Source organism: Lycium barbarum, chromosome 8 (assembly GCF_019175385.1).
Source record: "Lycium barbarum isolate Lr01 chromosome 8, ASM1917538v2, whole genome shotgun sequence".
In the NCBI taxonomy this organism is placed as follows: domain Eukaryota; kingdom Viridiplantae; phylum Streptophyta; class Magnoliopsida; order Solanales; family Solanaceae; genus Lycium; species Lycium barbarum.
Window position 1 is genome coordinate 111,212,189 of NC_083344.1, and position 12,403 is coordinate 111,224,591.

The following is a 12,403-nucleotide window of genomic DNA, read 5'->3' on the forward strand; positions in this document are numbered from 1 at the left end:
CAGAGAGGTGTCACACCACCTTATCTATGTCTAACTTTATATTATATATAAATATTCACTTGGGCGTCATGCGGTAAAATTAGATTACATATAAATTGTAGGGTTAAGTCATCTGCGACCCCTTAAAGTTGTCTAGAGACTCCACTTAGACATCTCAACTCAGACGTGTACCTATTGAACACCTCTATTACTCTGAATTTGAACCATTTAGACACTTTTTGCTGACATGGCTAAGGAGGTATTTTCCACTCACCTTAAGCGTGTCCACTAACTCAAAAATCGTTAATTCATATTCTTTTTTCCTTTCTCTTTCTCTTTTTTTTCATTTTTATTTCCTCTTCTTTTGCTTGATATTAATATTTACTCTAAAATTAGTTTAGAAAGTTTCACAAAAAAAAAAAAAAAATGAATGGAGAAGTGTATGCCTCGTGGTACTATTAAAAAATCAAATTTCTTTTTACCTAAGTATTCCAAACATATAATTGGGGTAATTTAGGAATGATTCCTCAATTTTCATTAAGTTATGTCAAAAGTTACTAAATTATTTGTAACGAGAAGTCTATCGACATTGTCTGAGTATCAATTAAAGCTGCCTAAGTAACATAGAAATTACATTATGTCCGCTATAAACATGTCTTTTTATGTGATACTTAGATAAAATTTAGTGATTTTGTAAGTTAAAAAAAATTAGTGACTTTCATGACACGTAAAATTACAAAAAGAAGAACAGAGGAGGAGGCTAGTCCACAACCGTTCCCACACAAAGTGTGACAACACTCGGTTACCTACTAACGTTCTATCCTAATCTTCGACCTCCATAATTTTCTATCTAAGGTCATGTCTTCAGCCAACTGAAGTTACATCATGTCGGGTCTAATTACCTGCCCCTAGTTCTTCTTCTTTCTAGCCTTATCTCTCTTAGTTCCTGCCACAACCAACCTCTGACACCTCCTCACTGATGCTTCTAACATGTTACATTTTGCAATAATGTTACTTACAAAACAAGGATTTCAATATCTACTACTTATAAATGTATTTAAATTATTTAGGCCAAATACATAAATAGCCCCTTAAATTTGCCATAATTTTTCATTTAGGCAACTCAACTAAGAGTGTTACTTGTTAAACACCTAATATATGTGTAAACTGTGCCTATTAAGCACTGCACGCTGATATGCCACAGAATGTGAATCTTACACCTTCTTAGACACGCGATTAGTGTGTATAGATATTTTGTGTAAAATTAACATTGCCTCCCATCTTCATCTTCATTTCTATCTCCCTCACTACCCACTTTATACCTACGGACATTATCAATTACAGCTGTAGCAAGAAAAAAAAAAAAGTGTTTCATTTGAATATAAACAAGGGGAAAAGACAGCCACAAAAGCAATTTTTCTCGTTCATCGAAATTCTTCTAAGACAAACAAACCTGAGGAGGTAGGCACTTTGTACAGGTATGATTTTGATAGGCATGATTTATGTTATTGGAATAAAGATATATTTTTCAATTGTTCTTTTTTTCCTTTTGGGCATGTGGAGTGAGTAAATTTATGGAGAAATGTTTGTGGGATAAGGGGGAAACTGAAGAAATTGAGTGCTGGAGAGAGAGAAGAAAATGGAAATTTTCTTTTCCTTTTTTATTCTAGTTAGTTGGATTTAAAAGCAGCGTGGATTTATTTGATTCATTAGTTGGCCACGTCATTGCGTGCGTAACTCACGCATTTTCATTCTTAAAGAGCCACTGACTCAGGTGTTAATAGACACATTTTGATAGGGATTGAGTTGCCTAATAGGAACAAGGGTTAGATGAGGTGCCAAAATGGAAATTCATACTAGCTTTAAGGGTTTGTCTATACATTTGGCCTGTTTTTTAAAATATCTAATATTAACTTTATTTTCAAGAAACTACTTTGAATATGTATTTTTTACTTTGGGTGTGGTGTTTGGAGCTTCGACCATAATGAAGGGTTCTGCGTGATTTGTTGTTCCTTATTTCAAACTTATTGCGGTATGAAATGATGATGGATTGGATGGAAAGTGATAAATTATATGTTTGCAAATCTTTTTATGATTTCGCGCTTGTTTATCGTCAGCTTCCTATTGCTTGATCAATCTTCATTTCCTGGCAGATCTTTATCATTCACTTCTTATAGCACATTTGTAAAGTTGCTGTCCAATATGTTGACTTCATGGCATCTTTTAATTTATTTGATTGACTTGATTTTGGGTCTTAAGATGTAATGGTACAATATCCACCAGTTCTTAGGTGAATTTTTGATGCATTGTTTATTCTTTGTATAATTCTGTTAAAATCGAGACAGGGACGAGAATTTAAAGGGACAAGAAAAACGGGAGAATTCTTTTTTGCTTTGTATTCATCATAATGTCCTCCTCGTATAAAAGTAAGGTCTTCCTTCTGTTAGTCTAATAAGGTAACCCTATTCTAATAGAACTATAATTCCTATATTACCATAATTACAATTGTATCATAAATAAACTATTATATATATATATATATATATATATATATATGTATATATACTCTCAATACCCCGTCAAGTTGGAGCATGAGGGTCTCGAATGCCCAACTTGCCAAGTAAATATTCGTGCTGCGATTTTCCCAAAGCTTTTGTAAACACATCTGTCAATTGTTCGCTGGTTGACACATAACTGAGGAATATTATAACGGATTGGAGTGCATCCCGGACATAGTGACAATTACTTCTATATGTTTAGTCCGTTCATGAAACACCGAATTTCATGCAATGTACAAAGCTGCTTGACTGTCACGGTACATTTTAACCAGAGACTTGTGTTCAACACCCAAACTATGTAAAATTCCCTTTAACCATTTCAATTCATAAACGGTCATTACCATCGATCGGTATTCAGCCTCTGCTGATGAGCAGGAGACAACATGCTCCTTCTTGGATTTTCATGACACAGGTGAATTCCTGAGAGAGATAAACCAACCTTTAAGTTATTTTTGAGTCAACGAACATCTGGCTCAGTCCGAATCACACCATCCGTACAACTGGAGATCACAATCTTTTCTCATCATAATGCCTTGTCCTAGGTTCTTCTTCAAGTACCGCACCACATGGAGAGCCGCGTTCCGGTGTGCTTCCTTCGGTTGTTGCATGAATTGGGACTGAACATGCATGCAATACGACAACTCAGGTCTCGTGAAACTGAGGTATATTAGTCTACCGACTAGATGTCAGTATGGCTCCGAATCTCCTAAAGCGGCTCATTTGGCCAACGCCAAACCGTGATTCTGTTCCATAGGAGTATTGATTGGTTTAGCTCTCAGTAAACTGGACTAAGAGATTATATCCAAGGTATATTTTCGTTGACAAAAAAACAACCCAGTTGGTCCGCGTGCAAATTCAACTTCCAGAAAATACTTCAGAGGGCCTAAATCCTTCATGTGAAAACAAGTGTGGAAATAGTCTTTGAATCGTTCAATGGCACTATGGTCGTTTGCGGAGATAATCAAGTCATCCACAGAGACTAATACATTACGTTGCTTACCTCCCCGGTGCATAGTGAATAGAGAATAATCAAGGTACGTGTTACACCCCGTACTTCCGAAGAAGCACTTATAAAATTTTAACTTAAGCATGTTGAACTATGGCAAAGTAAAACAACTTTGGAATATAGGGAGCAGAGCATTATTGAGTATATTCTAGGAGTAAAGGATGCACATAAGGAATACTGGGAGGTCCTATAAGGAAATGAGTTGAAAAAGTTGAGTTAATATGACTTTGGAAGAAGATGAGCATTACTTTGAGCGACAAAGTATGAACCAACTTGGGGAAAGAATATCTTCTAGCATATGAAGTGTTTTGAAGAAAATCAACCTGCTAAGTTGAAGTTTATGAAGGCTAGTTTCCAACGCAGCAAACCGCTCGTCGATACGGCATCGGAGTAAAGAGTTATGGACGTTACAAGTCTGGCTGACCGGCCAAAGGTTTGGTCAGCGCAAACGCGCCACCACTAGGTGCGAATGCGCAGAAGGGCATCAGACAACTCAGTGCGATCGCGCAGGGTTAATTTTAAGTCGGTGGTAACCGACCTTCAACTCCTATATAAGACAAAAATTTGGTCTTAGACCCTCATTTCTCCACTCCTCCCTACCCACAACTATTTGAGAGCCCTAAGGAACATTGAAGGATCATTTTGTGGGTGAATTTAAGTAACGGGACTATATACGAGGCTCGGGAAGCGTATAGGGTTTTGTAGTTCTTGTTCTAAATATCAAATCTTGACATGACAAAGGAATCTATCGAAGATAAATAAGATTTCAAGCTCTTCCAACCTTGATTGAGGTAAGGATATTCTTTGTTATTGATATTATGAATCGTAGTATGGTGATTTAATTGTTAAAGCTTCGTAAAGTCGATTGATTGGTTGAGAATTGGGTAAACATCGTGTGGGATGTTTTATTGAGTATATTGGTATTGATGATGATATTGTTGATATTAGTGTTGCTATTATTGTTGTTTTGATAGTATTGTGATTTCGGGCTAGGGATATAAACAGAGGAGATGTTGCCCGAATTTCGGCAGATTCTAAGAGGATTTAATTTGAAGGCTTAAGACAAGCATATGACGATAAGCCTAACAATAGTATGAATGGTTTTATATGTAGATTACGAGACTACGAATGATCTTAAGTAGATCGCAAGACATGAGGTAGGTTGGAAAGTCGAGAAGTAAGCTTCCAGGTATGTTAAGGCTAAGCCCCTTTCTTTCTAAAGGCATGATTCTCTTCTTATGAACCCATACATGATTTCCATAATATCCTTATTCCCAAAAAGCTATAAGTTCATGAGTCTCAAAGTTCTTATGATAATTGTTCCTTCTTTTCTTGGCATGATTTCACATATAGTAAGAGCGTCATGAACCCTGTGGTTAGAGATTTTTCAAGTAGAACTTGTCGTATTGTTGCATAGTTTCCGAGTGTTATGTTATTCTCTTTGAGGGTCTATATCCCCTCCCTATGCCCTTATGGTTATATGAAGACAGAAGAGACATGTTACCGTATCAGTATTGTTACACTCCATAATAATCCGTGCTACTTGTATTAAAACAAGAAAGAATGAGTTAAGAAGGTTCAAGGAAAGTTAGTCGAGTTAGTAAGAATATCGTTATATATATGGTTTCCTTAAGTATCCCAAGGTGACACGGTTACCTAAAGGATTTGAAATCGCGCTATGAGTATGTATATGAGGTAATGCGAATGGCATTTTAAAGTATTTGAGATTATTAGTAATGATATAGAGGATGGACAAAAGATATGAATATACTTTTGCGATTGGAGTTTCGTCAAAGCTTTGTGAGTTCTCTAGTTATGTTTAAGGTTATTGTGATTCTCCGGACCCTTCGAGACGTGTATATGGATTTTTATTGATGTATATAAGTGTATATGTATGTATAAGAGGTTACATGAGGTTGGAAGAGGATAAGAAGTTAAACGAAATGAATCGGAACAATTTCAGTAAAATCTCGGACCCGATTTTAGCCTATATTGTAGGAGGCATATCTCCTAGTATATAATGAGTTTTAAGGTGTTTCAAAAGCCTAAAATTAAGTTCATCGAGTCTAGTTTGCAACGCAACAAACCGCTCGTCAAAATGATATCGGGGTAAGGAGATATGGACAATGCAAGTCGGACTGAGTATTAAGACTTAAATATTCACAAATTTTGCACTAGTGGCCGTGTGGGGTCCACTAGCACATAACAAATCAGATTTTTAGCCCATGCTTGAGTTGGGGGACGTGTAAGACCCTCTTGGGCAGCAAAATGGTCTCCTTGTTGACCAAAGTTGCATGCCACAACTCATTTTCCCAATGCCACAAATTGAACAAGAGAGAGAAGCTCTGATCTTCACCAACTAGAGAAAGAGAGCCACGGCCATGGCAGCTCCACCACCAAAAACGGCCAGCCTTCTATGTTCCTTCTTGCCATTAAACCCCTAAAGTGTTCTACACCTTCACCATTATGTTTCAAGTGAAGAAGAAACCATAAACATGCCATTCAAGCTCCTATAGCTCACGGCCAGATTTGGGTTCTCCAAGTAGATTCAAAAAATATATTTTCTTCAAGTGTTTCAACCCTTATAAAGGTGCATAAGAACGTGTAGTAGTTGTTGGAAAGAAACAAGGAGGTGTAGCATGTTAATAAGGTTGAAGTTCGGCCAAGATTGAAGAAACAAATTGTAAGGTAAGAATGATCATTTTTCTTGTGTTGTATGATGATTTGAATGTATAATTCATGCATGTTGTTGTGGGATTGTTGTTGTGGTTGAAGTAGAGGGTGAGACATGAGCTTGGTGAAGCCATGGGTGGTTTCATTTTGCATGTATTGTTGATGAATTGAATGTGTGTCAACATATGTAAATGAACAAAGATTGTAGAAGTTGGTTTATGATGTTGTATGTTGGTATTGGACTGTTTCTCTTGAATTTGAAATGAGCTGTGTGTTGTAGAGATAAATGAAATCATGCTTAATCTTCTTGTACATGTATTGGAAATGGATTGAATGTGTTGTAAGTATGGATAAATGGATGAAAATCATGAAGATGTTGTAGTTGAGTTGAAGCCGTGTAAGGGGGCTGTTTTAGAAGAATTTGTGGACTGTTTTGTGTCATATTTTTATTGTTGTTGTTATGAACATTATGGTGTATTGTATGCATAATGAATATGTGAATTGAGGTGTTCAAGAAACGAATCATGTTGAAGGGGGAAAACAGTCCAAACCGTGGACTGTTTTGATGATAGGAGTAAATTTGTGCGTTTTGAATGTTGAATGTATTTATGAACGTATAGTGAAAGTGAAGTTTAATGATTCAAGTGAAATTGAAATGGTTTGTGGGCTGTTGTAAGAATGAAAATGATGCTAAAACAGTTCCAAGAATCGTAAAGGTAATGTTGTTAAATGTGTTGTTGTCGTTGTAAGGTTATAGTGTCGACAACGTAGCTATTTGCGTACAAATTTGGTGATATATTTATCGTGTGACTGCTGGTCATATTTCACTGAAATTATATGAAATGAAGACATGAAATAATGTGTAAGAATCATATGTGGTTTGCTTGGTATGTTCGTAAAAGTTTGCAAGAATTCCGGGCACCTTTATGTTGTTGATTAGGGACTGTTTTGGACGTGTTGTGGTTAGGAACTGTTTTGGACATGTCGTCTTCTTTAAATTGGAAATACTAATGATAGTTAAGAATATATATTGTATTTACGTTGTTTGGATTGTTGTAAAGTTGTTACACGAAAACGTAAAGGCTACGGATTATTAGGAGTAACTTGAGAATGTAGTAGCCATATGTGAATCGTTATGGAATGTTGTGAATGTGGGCTATTTGGAATGTTATGTGGGCTGTCCGGATTGGTATTGAACATATGATTATTGATGTTGGATTGGTTGTATGTAGTTGGTTTGAATGCGAACGAAACGTCGTCTAAATGTTTGAAAGGGATTGTTAACGCTAAAATACATATTGAATTCCCTTGTAGGCTAATTGTAACTCTTGATATCTTGATATAGGATAAGTACTATTGGGCAGCAAGTACAAGTTATAATACGACTAAACGCTAAAGGTATGTAAAGCGCAACCCTTCTTTCTTTTGGCATGCCTTAGTTTTCAATAGGCTAGATTATAAGCCTTGAGGAAAATTCCAAGATTCGAAATCCGAGCATGTTATGATCCTTATATATTCCTTGGCACTCTTATGTATGATTTGATGAAATATGAACCATTATGTCTTTGAAATAATCTCTTTCCGAACTTTGCATAGAAAGGTTTCACTTTAAAGAATTTCGTAATTTTTGAATGTCATATCTTTTGCATAAAGGCTCGGATTGCTCCAATATTTTTATAGGAGTCTGTATGATTGATAATGAGTGTGTTTTCCATAGGCGGGCCCGACTCGGATCAATACCCGTCCGTGGGTCCCACGACATTTCGTTATGGAATTTGGGAACTTTTGAAAGAATTCGTTATGACTATTATTTCGATTTTCAAGTATGATCATTTTACTTATGTTTGAGTTCATGATAATGATTTTATGCATATGATTACTCACGACTTTACTCGTGCGTTCTGTTATATCTTTCGCCGGTTCCCGGGCCGGTTCTGTTATCGTGCGTACTTTGATATACTCCGGAGTTATGCTGTGTTTATGGTTCACCGAGCTACTCGCAAAAGAGGGTCGTGTTCCACATATATTTGGTGTTATGCTGTGTATGGCGTTATGTTGTGATGTGATATGTGACGGGGATACGGAGATTTGAAACCTTCTGGTGTTATGCTGTGTTATGGCGCCATTGACGGGCGGGCGACCATATTCTTCTGTACCTTATGCATGACTTAGATTTTGAAAGTAAACATTTTGATATGTTGAATTTCTACTTATGTTCTATACTACTATTTCTTTTATGCCTCAGATTTGTTCTCTGTATCTTCTGCTTTGCATACTCAGTACATATTTCGTACTGACCCCCCCTTTCTTCGGGGGGCTGCGTTTCATGCCCGCAGGTACAGACGCACAGTTTGGTGATCCACCAGTTTAGGATACCCTCTTCTGCTGTTTGGAGTGCTCCTCTTATTCCGGAGCCTACATTTTGGTATATATTCGGTCTTTGCATATGTATATATTTGTTCAGGGGTACGGTGGGGCCCTGTCCCACCATATGATACGGTTGGTCTGTTTAGAGGTCTGTAGACGTACATGTGGGTTGTGCCTACTTCTGTTCAGATGTGTTTGTATGATCCTACTCGTTATGGCAGCCGTGTCGGCGTGCATTTTGTATATGTTTTGGGGCCGTTGTGCCATTTGATAGCCTTGTCGGCTTTTGATATATGTATACGCATCTGGTTGTGCTGAAATGTGGGCGATGTATATTCCGCCAACTCTTTTGGTTTTGATATGATATTTTGTACATGAAATCGTGTAAGATAATATTTGTTTCTAGCTCTGTTTAAAATGATGAATATGAAGTCTGAGTTAAGCGATAAAATGACGATTTGGTTTGTATGTCTGTTTGGGTGTCCAAGTAGGGCACCAGTCGCGGCTCACGGGGCTGGGTCGTGACAAGTATTTCTCAGCATATGCATGATATACATACATTTTCTTTAGCCTGACCACTTGGTCAGTGAGACATTTTCTTTAGCCTGGCCACTTGGTCAGTGAGACAGATATGTCTGGCCCACGGGTCAGTGAGACAGATATTCCTGGCCTACGAGTCAGTGAGACAGATTGCCTAGCCGACGGGTCAGTGAGATTTTACAGTTGCCTGGCCACTTGGTCAGTGAGATTTTACAGTTGTCTGGCCACTTGGTCAGTGAGATATATGATATTATTGTTATATTGCATTACATACGAGACAGATCAGGTGAGATATTTAGGGTATTCCTTGGCCTCCAGATTATGATGTTTTAGTTCAGTTTCAATTATTCTGTTGCCTTACATACTCGGTACATTTTTTTGTACTGACATCTGTTTACTTGTGGACGCTACATTCATGCCGCAGGTTCAGGTAGCCAGACAGGCGATCCAGCTCAGTAGGTTTTCCACTCAGCTACAGTCAGTGCGCTCCACTTGGTTCGGAGTTGCACTTCCTTTTGGTGTGCTATTTTGATATGTATATACAGGTATGACGGGGCTTAGTCCTGTCCTTTCTATAGCTCGTGCTCCATAGAAGTCTGTAGACAGTTGTATATAGTTGGGATATTATGTAGCCTTGTCGGCTTTTATTTTGTTGTGCAACATATGTAGCGGCCTAGTCGGCTTGCGCTGTTATCCTCAGCACGTATGTATATATCTATATGCTGGTTGTGAGTTCTTGATGCAGAGTCTATTGTGTTAATCTTACAAAAGTTAGTATAGCTCAGTTATAAGCTATATATGGGGCTCAGTTATAAGTTATATATGGGCCACCCTGTTGCTCAGTGAGATTCAAGTACGAGTTTAGGAGTGCTTGGTCAGTAGAGGTCGGGCACTCCTTATGACTTATCGGCTTGGGTCATAACAGTATGACTATTTGAATCAATATTTCATCAAAACGCTTGACAATTTGGCAAACCAACACCTTGGAGCTTGCTTCAAACCATACAAATATTTCCGGAGTCGACATACTTGCCCCGGATTAGGAACACGGAATCCCAATGGCAATTTCATATAAACTTCCTCGATAATCTCACCGTGTGAGAAAGTATTATGCACATCCATCTGATGCAACTCCCAATTTTTCCCAGCCGCAACAGTCAGGAAGGTCCGAAAGTTACTACCTTAGCAACCGGAGCAAAAGTTTTGTTATAGTCAATTCCTTTCTCATGTTTATTTCCGAAGATGACCAAACGAGATTTATATCGCTCAATTATGGCGTCAGAGTTGTACTTGATTTTGTATACCGATCTACATCTGAGTGCTTTCTTATCCGGTGGTAAAGTTTCTAGTGTCCATGTTTCATTATCCTCCAACGCTTGGATATTTGCTGCATGGTTTTCCAATGTAACTTTTTTCATTGCCTCCGAAAATGTTTTTGGTTCGGTTCCTGTTGTAATTGCAGTGAGGAACCGTTGGTGTTGCGAGAAAAAATTATTACATGATATATAGTTAGCTAAAGGATAAGGTGCACCTGAGGATTGCTGAGGATCGACGGATGAGTAGATTGACTTTGTTTCCGGAAAGGTTTAGTGACGTAGTCACGTTGCTGGATTGATTCATACTTTTGACGTTTACATCAACCCAGTTGTTCGTCCGGGTTATTTCATTTGTACAAATACCTTCCGGCTATACTTGCTCCATGTTATCTTTATCCAGACCGACCTCTATCTGGGCTAAATCTTGTTGATCCGTAGGTTTGGCATCCGGTGTCCGTAATCCATCCATCTAAGTTTCGTTCGTACCTATATAATCGGTCCTGTCTTCTTCAAAGTTGTGTTGGTTTATTCCTCCCTCCATTTCGTCCACATAAATACAGCTCTGTTCTGGAGATTCTCCTCTATTCGGTATTACTTCTACGTTGTAGGTCAAGTTACCCGATCTTACAGGAATGGGAACCTAGTCTCGTAGAATTCCACATCTCTTGAGGCCAAATATTAGTCATTCTCTAATTTATACAATCTATTCTAAAACGAAAAAAGAAAAAGAAGCCGTAGGGGTATCCCAAAAAGACACACTTATGACTCCCACTCTCAAACTTCTCCATCATTCTTCCCTTTGTGTGTGCGTAGCATAATGACCCTATCACCCTTAAGTGATCATACTAGGGCGCATTCCTGTACAAAATTTCATAGGGGTTTTCTATTCAAAACCGAAGACGGCGTTCTCTTGATCAAATACCTTGCAGTAAAAAAACATTCTCCCCAGAATTTGATCGAAAGATGAATTGAAATCTTAATGCTCGTGCCACATTAAGATGTGGCGGTGCTTTCTTTTGACTCTTCCATTCTACTAAGGTGTCCTTATGCAATATGTTTGAAATAGGATTCCATGTTCGAAGAAGTAAGACTTCATACACGTGAACTCAGTTTCGTTATCACTTCTAGCTATATTCGCCCTTTTTCTGAACTGCCTCTCCACCAAAGCGAAGATACTCTTCAAGGTTTAGGACACTTCTTTCTTATCAACAAAGAGAAAGATCCACACGACTCATGAACGATCATCCACAATAGTAAAAAATATGAAGCACTACAAGAGGAAGGGGTTCTATATGGTTCCCACAAATCGCAATGAATCATCTCAAAAGTATCCGAAGCAATATTATCACTTAGAGGAAAAACACTTCTCGTTTCCTTTGGCTGTTAGCTTACATCACATTCTCTATCCAATTTATCATCACTCACCTTTAAGATTGTGTCAAAGATCGAACAATCAACTGTCTCTGCCTTCATAGCTGTATCAACGGCATATTACGATTAGTAAAGTCCAACTCAGTGCTCACCCTTTCTATTCAGCTTCCTCGTGGGGGAGTTCAGTATAGCAAATATAATTCTATTAAATGTCAAATTTCAATCTAAATAATCAACTAGTTGTGATACAAAAATTAAATTGCATGTCAAATCCAGAACATAAAGGACATTCTTCAACCATATCCTGTCTTTCAGCATGGTTGTTCTTTCTTTTGTAGCCACGGAGCTACTTCCGTCCAGAAGATCAATTGAACACTTAAGCATGTCTCGCTTATTGCTCAGTTCCTTCGGATTACCTATCACATGATTGGTAGCTCTAGATTTTATGATCCAAGATGAGGTTTCGGTCTTACTATCCATCATCCCATTCGGATTTATTCTCTGGGAATTCAACATATGAATCACAGTCTTCCGGATCTCATCTCTTAAATTGTGAAGTCCTGTGCCATAAGTGTTCACTGTTCCTGTCTCCG

The 12,403-nt window shown here is 37.9% G+C and overlaps 1 long non-coding RNA gene across 1 annotated transcript; it reads left to right on the forward strand.

The window, feature by feature from the left end:
- The first annotated feature begins 1,052 nt into the window (after positions 1–1,052).
- Positions 1,053–9,863, forward strand: LOC132605270 (uncharacterized). Its single transcript, XR_009569125.1, has 2 exons — positions 1,053–1,457; positions 8,553–9,863. It is a non-coding gene; the product is annotated as an uncharacterized LOC132605270 (long non-coding RNA).
- Positions 9,864–12,403: the final 2,540 nt, after the last annotated feature.